The sequence below is a fragment of the Cornus florida genome, unplaced genomic scaffold, assembly GCF_030987335.1.
Source record: "Cornus florida cultivar Cherokee Brave unplaced genomic scaffold, ASM3098733v1 CherokeeBrave_3.0.0_Hap2_Chr02, whole genome shotgun sequence".
Classification (NCBI taxonomy): Eukaryota; Viridiplantae; Streptophyta; class Magnoliopsida; order Cornales; family Cornaceae; genus Cornus; species Cornus florida.
Window position 1 is genome coordinate 90,258,449 of NW_026775572.1, and position 8,931 is coordinate 90,267,379.

Consider the following 8,931-nt stretch of genomic DNA (forward strand, 5'->3'; position numbering starts at 1 on the left):
AGGGAGTGGTCTCGCTATCTTCGAGAACCCCTAAATGAACCTACGATAATATCCTGCCAATCCCAGAAAACTCCGAATCTCGATAGGTGAAATAGGTTACCCCCCACTCTATTACTGCTGAAACCTTGTCTGGATCTACTGCTATTCCCCTTTCTGACACTACGTGACCCAGAAACTTCACTTCCTACTACTAAAATTCACATTTCTCGAACTTGGAATATAACTGGTGTTCACGAAGCGTTTGTAACACTATGCGAAGATGTCTAGCATGATCATCCTCCGACTTAGAATAAATCAAAATATCATCAATAAAGACGATGACAAATTGATCTAAGTAAGCCTTGAAGACTCTGTTCATTAAATCCATGAAGACTGCTAGTGCGATAGTCAATCCGAAAGGCATAACACAAAACTTATAAGAACCATATCTAGTGAGAAACGTTATCCTAGGAACATCTTGCTCCCTAACCCAAAATTGATGATATCCAAAATGCAGATCAATCTTAGAGAAGTATGTAACTCCCTTTAACTGATAAAAAAAGATCATCAATCCTGGGTAAAGGGTACTTGTTCTGAATAGTAACCTTATTCAACTCCTTGTAATCTATACACAAGAGGAGTGAACCATCCTTCTTCTTCACAAACAAAACTGGTGCTCCCTATGGTGAAGTACTCCTACGAATAAAACCCTGGCTGAGTAATTGCTGAATTTGATCCCTCAGCTCTCCTATCTCCATTGGTGCCATTCTATATGGTGCTTTAGCAATAGGTGTAGTGCCTAGTGCTAAGTCAATCACAAAGTCTATTTCTCGACTAGGTGGCAACTCTGGAATCCTTGAAAAACATCCAAAAATTTTTGTACAATTGGTATACTATCCAATGACACAGTAATCTCCTCCTTCGTTTCCTCCTCCACATAAAATAAATACGTGTTAGTAACCCTATTAGAAAGTGGCATAGCGACGACGTACATATCCTGACCAGGTATGGTGAAAATAATATACTTATCATAACAATTAACTTGGGCATGGTAATGAGATAACTAATCTATCCATAGTATTACATCATAAGTGTGCATGTCCAGGACCAATAGATTGGCTAGAAATCTGAGTCTACCAATATCTAGTGTCATCACACTACAAGAAAAAAGGGCTTCTGCGAGGGGTCAAAAACGCCGTGAAAAGTCATTCACGGCGCATTGTAAGCCCTCGTGTATGAGGGTTCCGCAAATACTCAAATTTATTTACAACATGGATATTTACCTGTTAATAATTAACTTACGAGGCACCAAAGCGTGCCGTAGAAAAGTTTTCTACGGCGAATTGTAACTACCCGTAAATAATCTCACGAGGCATCGACACATGCCGTAGAAAAGTTTTCTACGACGAATTTTAACTACCTGTAAATAATCTCACAAGGCACTGACAGATGCCGTAGAAAAGTTTTTTACGACGAATTTTAACTACCCGTAAATAATATTTACGGGGGTTTCAAGCTCCCCATAGATAACATAATTTTTTTTAAGAAATAAAATTATAAAATATTACCCTTAAATGCTACCTAATCATTCACACAACCTGCAATTGGCATTAATTAAATATATATATATATATATATATAACATTACCCTTAAATGCTACCTAATCATTCATACAACCTGCAATTGGCATCAATTTTCAACTATCATTTAATTCAAAAATATATCAACACATTCATAGTTTCAATTTTATATGTTAATATCAATAACCATAACCAAAACAATATCTTGAAATATCACATTAAACATATCAAAAGACTTAAAATATTTTTACAATTCAAGAATTCATGATTGATCAATGTGCCAAAATAGGAAGTAAATCCATTTGCAAAAAAAAAAAAAAAAAAAATCAATTTCCTAACAATTGAGTTTCAATCTACACTTGTCAAAAACACCACCTCATTTTCCACGGTACAAAATCCAAGCAAGTAGGTGCTCCCATTGATTCAGCAGCCAAAACTCAAATAGTAGGGTTGATAAACTTGGCAGCCAATGTAACCCCAGATATCAAACCTCCACCTAAATTTTTTTTAACAGAAAAAAATGGAAAGCTCATCAAATTGGTAATAAAGATGATGTAGGAATAGAAAAGATGAATTAATACTTAGAAGTCATTAAACAAACCACATAGGAACTATTATAGTGTCTATTTGCGGGGCTTGCTCTAAATGCTCCAATGATATGGTACCCTAAACTAAACCCTTAATTAATTAATATATATATATACTCCTATATATATATATATATATATATATATATATATATATATATATATATTCGCTTCCCAACCAAACTTTGTTTCACTCACTTACCAGAACCATCCCTTGCTGGGCTAAAACACACAGGCAGGAACTCATTTGTATCACACCGAAACGTAGACTTCTCAAAGTGATCCACCAGTGCCTCCTTCCCCTGCCAATTAACCATTTTAATTAATCATATCAAACCCAAAACTTATTACTATATATTGTGTGTGTACATATATATACATTGATATATGCACACGCTCTCACTTCAAATTCATTTTTATTTATCCACTAGGTTACTCACCTCTTAATAAAATGAATTGATAACCCTCTTTTTATTTTGTTATATATATCTCACTTCCCTAATCTGTCTTTTAAAACTGATTTTTATTAAGAGGAATCATTGTAGTTACTAGACCATTTTTTAACTCGTGGTTATAATGTAAACTTCATCTGAAACCAAGCAAGCACGCCATGGTGTATTTATTTCCCTTTTTCTACAACAGCTAGCACTTTTTTCTGAAGAAAAATAAAAATTACAAGAGCTACATAAAGATCTGTGACTTTTCCAAATTCTTTAACAGGAATTATCCCAAGGACACAGCTTAAGTGTACCCTTTATTTTAACCAAATAGTGCACCATCTTAAGAACACAAAAAGACTCCATAAACAAGAACACATACAGCACTATCTAATTTGCATCTTGAGGTGAAGCAATCCTCCTAATTCACCCCAAACCTCTTTTTCAGTTCCAAGATGAAGTCATAAACCTTGTTGGGGTCACAAAGAGAACTGGACACACTAAATAATGAACGAGTAGGTCTTTGAGAATTCCCTTAAAGGGACCCCCTTCTCTGTAGTCCCTTTCTAGGCTTGAGTTAAAATAATGAACTAGTAGGTCTTTGAGAATTCCCTCTTTCTTTGGAATTAACATCATTATTCGTTGCTATGGCTCTCTACATGACAAAAGTATTTTGGAATCTCTTTTTTCCTTTTAATGAATAGCAAGGATGATGCTAGCACAAATTCCTTGCATCTTATGTGGTCTTATCACATGAACCTATGCAAAATATCCAATTAGGAAAGAGTCAATGAATAAAGATGTTTATCTTCTTAAAAGATCTGGATCGTGGAAAATAAATTTAAAACCTATATATTTTTATGTTGCAAGAAAATGTGTTATTCATCTTACCAAGCCTAGCCACATTTAAAGCTATTTAATACCTTATTCAATTACAAGTTTTCCTTTTCCAAAAGTGATAAACATGATATTCTGGTTTACTAACTTCATATAAGAAAGCCAAACTGCATTTCTTTAGCATAAGTGACAAGAAAAGCAAGCAAAGGTGGTGGTGGTGGTGGTGGTGGTTGTTCATCCATAGAGAGCAACAACAACAACAATTACCTCCCTTCTGTCTCTTCTGTTTCTTCTTCTTCATCTTCTCTAATTTGTGATCATAAAAATCAGCTCCCCAAAACAAGTAAGGATTTAAGCACTGATCTTAGGCTTGGTCTCAACATCTCCCCACCCTCTCCTAATTCCCAATTTCATCAATATCAAGATTATTTCTCTCTTTTCTTCAAGACCTATCCACTCAAGGTACCAATCTAATAAATTCAATTAATTCATCACAAATATACATTATTATTATTCTCAGTAATACATTTCACCTTTCTCATATACCTTCTTTAATTATATATATATATATATATATATATATATATATATATATATATGTATGTATGTATGTATATATAGGAAGCAAAGGTTGGGTTGGCCGCCGATCAAGCCACTTTTGAGTAGCAGGGTTGCATTGAGGAATGCAAATACCCAATTCTATGCAGCTGCAGCCTTGTTTGTGAAGGTGTACATGGAAGGCATTCCCATTGGTAGAAAATTAGATCACTTTGCCCACCAAAACTAATTTTGTGTTTTAGAAATTGGGTTTGATTTACACAATTTTGGTTTATGATACATGATGACTACTCAGTGAAAAATATATCTGTGTTTGATTTTTCTTAGAACATTTTTTTTATATAAGTGATTTTTCTTGGAACATAGAAAAAAGATTAAAAAATCATCAACCCCTTCTAGTGTAACTATGTTTCTTTCAAACTAAACATATTACTGCAAATTCAAATTTGAAGGGAAAAAAAAAAATACTCAACTAAGAAAACTTTGTCAAAATTTTGAATGTTTTGTCACGACTTATGGAGATAGTTACAAGTACTTGTAATGTTTAAATTCTATCATGACTTATGGAGTGTGTGAATATATAGAGAGATTTTGGCTTTATAGCATGATTAAATTTAATTTTATCTCATTCTATATGTTGTTTTATTTGATGATTCAACAAATTAAAATGCGATCAATGAAAACCATACTCCATCCACAACAATTTCCCGACCTCCATTTATGTACAATAATTTAAAAAATTGGTCAGTTAAGGCACGTGACTCCCTATACACCTCAAAATTGGTCACTTAAAGGTACGTGACCCCCTTGAGCATGAGTAAAAAGCATTAGAAATGTGCAATCATAAAATTGATTAATGTTATATTCAATTTCATGATTTGCCCTAAGATTTTAGAGTACAAAGATGGAACAGACAAAGGTTCAGTTTAAAAAATGTTGCAACAAACAAAATGCACCTGCCAATAATACTTCGGTTCTACTCTATGTGTTATATCTTTGGTTCTTAATCTCTCTGTACAGACAAGTCGTCCTCCATCATCTCCGCATCAGGGCAACATACATTAACATGGTGCATAAATTAGGTTAGAAAAGTCTCAATAAAAAAGGCAAAATCAAGAGTGTAGATTCAATACATTAAACCTTAGAACCAGCCAATGAAAGGGGAAATAAAACCCTAGAAAATAAAAAGGAAACCAAAGCTCAAGCTTTCTTAATTGCATACTACTCAAAGACCTAAACAAGAACATGAAATTGCTCCTAACTCTTGCCATAAAACGTGCCCTGAAATCTAACACCAAAAAATTATCCCATAGAATGGGGATGGATGCACTCGTCAATCATGAGGATTGACAACCTTATTACTAAAAAAACATGGCTTTGGACCAAGATGTATGCTTTGGCATTAAGTGAGAAAGCAGTATCACTGAACTTTGTAATTAACAACAAGAAGTCAATAAACTTATCAAAAAGAACTAAATATGTACACCAAGCTTACTTGCCTCATTATGCACAAACTGGTCAGCCTATGTATGACCTCCATCATATTGTTGTTGATATTCTGCTGCCCAATCCCCAACTGCAGGTAATGCAGCTGGTTTGACTTGACTATCTAATTTACATCATTTTGAGATAATGTGTGCGCCAGCATACGAGTCTACTCCATAGCAGCTAAGTTTGAAATATTTGCACCTCTCATTCTATCTACCGATGTCAACTGAGATTGTTCCTGTACAAACAAAACAAGTACCATTAATTGCCAAGTGAGTTAAATAACAAAATTGAAGTAGAAATTTATGTTAAGTAAGATGGTGTCGGGCTTCGAGCCATGCAAATTGTACAACTAATTACTTACATGCTTAAATACAGAAGACCAACCATTAACGCCGCATTGCTGTTCAAACGACTGGGCCCAAGAATTAGGGTCACCATGTTCCACTCTGGCTTGTGTATATTCAGCAACCCATCCATCTGTAAGATGAGCCGGTTTAAGCATGCCTTGGGACTCGTTCCAGTATTCCTCCATCTCACGGAATCTCCCAGGTAGAGGCCCCTTAGCCCGAATATCATTATCAATATCTAAGGAACATAACAATGCATTTACCTAGAATGTAAAACAACCAGATAAGGTCACAAATACAGATAAAAAAACAGAGCCAGTCAAAATACCCAAAAAAATGCAGCAATTTGATACACTTTTACAAGTCTGGTCAAAGTACCCCATATGAACCATAGATTGGGTAAATAAGATCAGAATCAATACCACAAGCTGTCAAACTCCAACTCGCTCATTAAGTGAAGAGGGAGACGGGGTTAGAAGGGATTTATGGGTAGAGAGAGAATTATATGACCTTGGGGTTCGCAAGTCCCAACTAGAAGCTTGAGAATTGCCAGTACTATTACCAAAAAAAAAAAAAAACAAAGAGGATATTGAAAATTCAATTAAGAATTACGACATATATGAGAGAGAAGGAGAGAATACAGGGAGAGATACCTCAGAGGGGATCTTGGAGGTTTTTCTTTTGGAAGAAGAATTCTTGGTATCCATTATTTGTTTTAGGGATTATTCAACCCATTATTTTCATTATCTTTCTACAACTATCATCTACAAAAAATTAATTTTATTAAAGTGGTTTAGAGAAATCACATTAGTTTGAGGGCGATAAAGTGCATTCAAAATTTGTAAACCTTTCGAGAGTTTAAATGGATAGCGAGTAGGTTGATTCTTCATTACAAAAAAATAAAAATATTAAATAAGTAAAAAAATCACATTAAGCAAAACATGTAACTTAAAAAAGTTTAATGAGTTTGTTGGCCCAATCATTTTCAAGCATTAGAATCAATTTCTTTAAACAATGAAGAAATTAAAAGTGCAATAACAAATGATATTGATGGCCAATAAAAAAAAAGCAATAGGAATTCTTAAATTGTTGACTAGAATAAAAGCATAGAATCTTTGGCAAAATGGATCCCACATAAAAAAGTTATCTAAAAATTGAAACTTAGTACTTGAAAAAGTTAATCACAAAATTTAGAATTAATCATCATGCATGTGGCAGACAATAGGCAGAAAAAAATATTTAAATTCTCTTTACTTAAAGTGTTCAATTCTGTATTACCAAGAATTAAAGAATTATACTTCAATAAAACATCCATACATAGCATACACAAATGAAATACATACCAAAAATTTAAGTTCATTTATTGAATAAAGTTTTCGTTGAATTGTCACTCAAAACTCACCCTCAAGAAAAAAGTTTTATAGTTCCTTGAATTAGTGGAGAGAAATGGTTTTGAAATCAATGCTTTAACCACCTTATAAGATCCTTCATTGAAGAACATTCACTTCAAACTTCAAAGCCAAGCCAAAATACTTAAAAACAAGAATACTTCTTAGAAACCAAATAAGCATTTCCAGTAACTTTCCAGAATTTTGTTCCAAAGGTAACTATTTTTGGGATAAATCTACTTTTATTAGAAGTTAATCTCTCAATCAATTTTAAGAACCCAATAAACTCCTAAACACCTTCACTATAGCTCCCCTCATATTTATTATGCAATTTTTATGCAAAATTCAACATATGTTTTTTTGCTACCATTTATGAATATATCATCCAACAAAAATATATTGAAAAATGGGATAAGAAAGATACCATACAATACAAAAATTAAAAACAAAACAAAACAATATTCAATCCGCACATAAATAGAAGCATAACTTTGAGCTAAAATTGGAGTTTGACATAGAAAAGAAACAAAAACCATATAGATATAAGATCAAAGGGAAAAACCCTAAAAGCTAATAAATTAGTATTCAAATAAAAGTGAGTATCTAAGAACATATACAAGTAACGGAAGGTCATGGTCAAGTTTGGAAATTGATATAAGCATATACACATATGTGTGTATAGAGAGAAAGAGGGCCTTCATGGAAAATTAGAAAGAACTCACAATTGTTGGAAATGATAATCAGAAACCTTAAGCCAAAGAAGGTTGAATGGTTGATGTGGTCGAAGAAGAACTCACCACCGATGAATGCAGGGAATAATCATAAGAAGTATATCGGATTCTTGAGAATCAATCCCAGTAGAATACCACTCAAGAATATAAAATTGGGGAAAAACTTTCTAATCTGATTTATAAAAAGATCGTTATTCCTTCAATTTTTAGGCAAACCCAATAATTTTTTTCAAAAAGCATCTAAATATATAGAGAGAGAAAGGGGGGTGAGAGAATTTGAGAAAGTACCGACAGAGTTCTTGCTTCTTCAAGAGGAAGGTTTGGTCACCGGAATGGGAGGAAGGACCGTGGAGAAGCTCGAAGCTATTGAAGATCTCGACCATGTGTCCCCTCTCAGTGAAGATGGAGGCGCCGGTGTTTCGTCACCGCCGTCAGGGGCGGCGTGAGGCGGGTGGGACTGGGACTTGACCCTCGTGTAGTGCTCGAATATGTTCACTATTACCAGTGGTAAAGCTTGAATGTTAATCCGCAACGACGAAGCCATCATCTCCCTCTCTCTTCCAGCTAAATCGTAGATCAAAGAGGCATACACACCCTTGACAAAAGGAGCAAAAGGGCTGAGTACTCTTGAGAAGGGTTTTCTAGATTAATTGATGAAGAGAGTGATTTACAATGTTAGGTTTATTATTTTTTTTTACATAAAACGGTGTAGTTTAATACCACTTTATACTTTTTGCAAAATAAAATAATCATGGGCATTCTGTTCTTGCGTGTACGGTTCAGCCAAACAAAGCAGAACAAAAATTTTGGGCGCAAAATTTTCCCGCTATCCATTTTTTTTAGGTCTCAGGGACGGTGTGGGGGCGTACTGTGCCAAAAAAAAAATGCAGTTTTTAGGGCTTATTTACGGGGCAAAAAAGGCGCCTTAGATGTGAAATTTATCCACGGAACAAAAAAGGTGCCTTAGATGTGAAATTTATCCACGGGGCAAAAAA

General features: G+C 34.2%; 1 long non-coding RNA gene across 1 annotated transcript; it reads right to left on the bottom strand.

Moving 5' to 3' along the window:
- Positions 1 to 1,753: 1,753 nt before the first annotated feature.
- On the bottom strand, positions 1,754 to 8,609 carry LOC132295451 (uncharacterized). The gene is made up of 5 exons (XR_009478475.1): positions 8,225 to 8,609; positions 5,832 to 6,080; positions 4,936 to 5,705; positions 2,350 to 2,449; positions 1,754 to 2,056 (listed from the first exon to the last, which is right to left on the bottom strand). It is a non-coding gene; the product is annotated as an uncharacterized LOC132295451 (long non-coding RNA).
- Between the last annotated feature and the right edge of the window lie 322 nt (positions 8,610 to 8,931).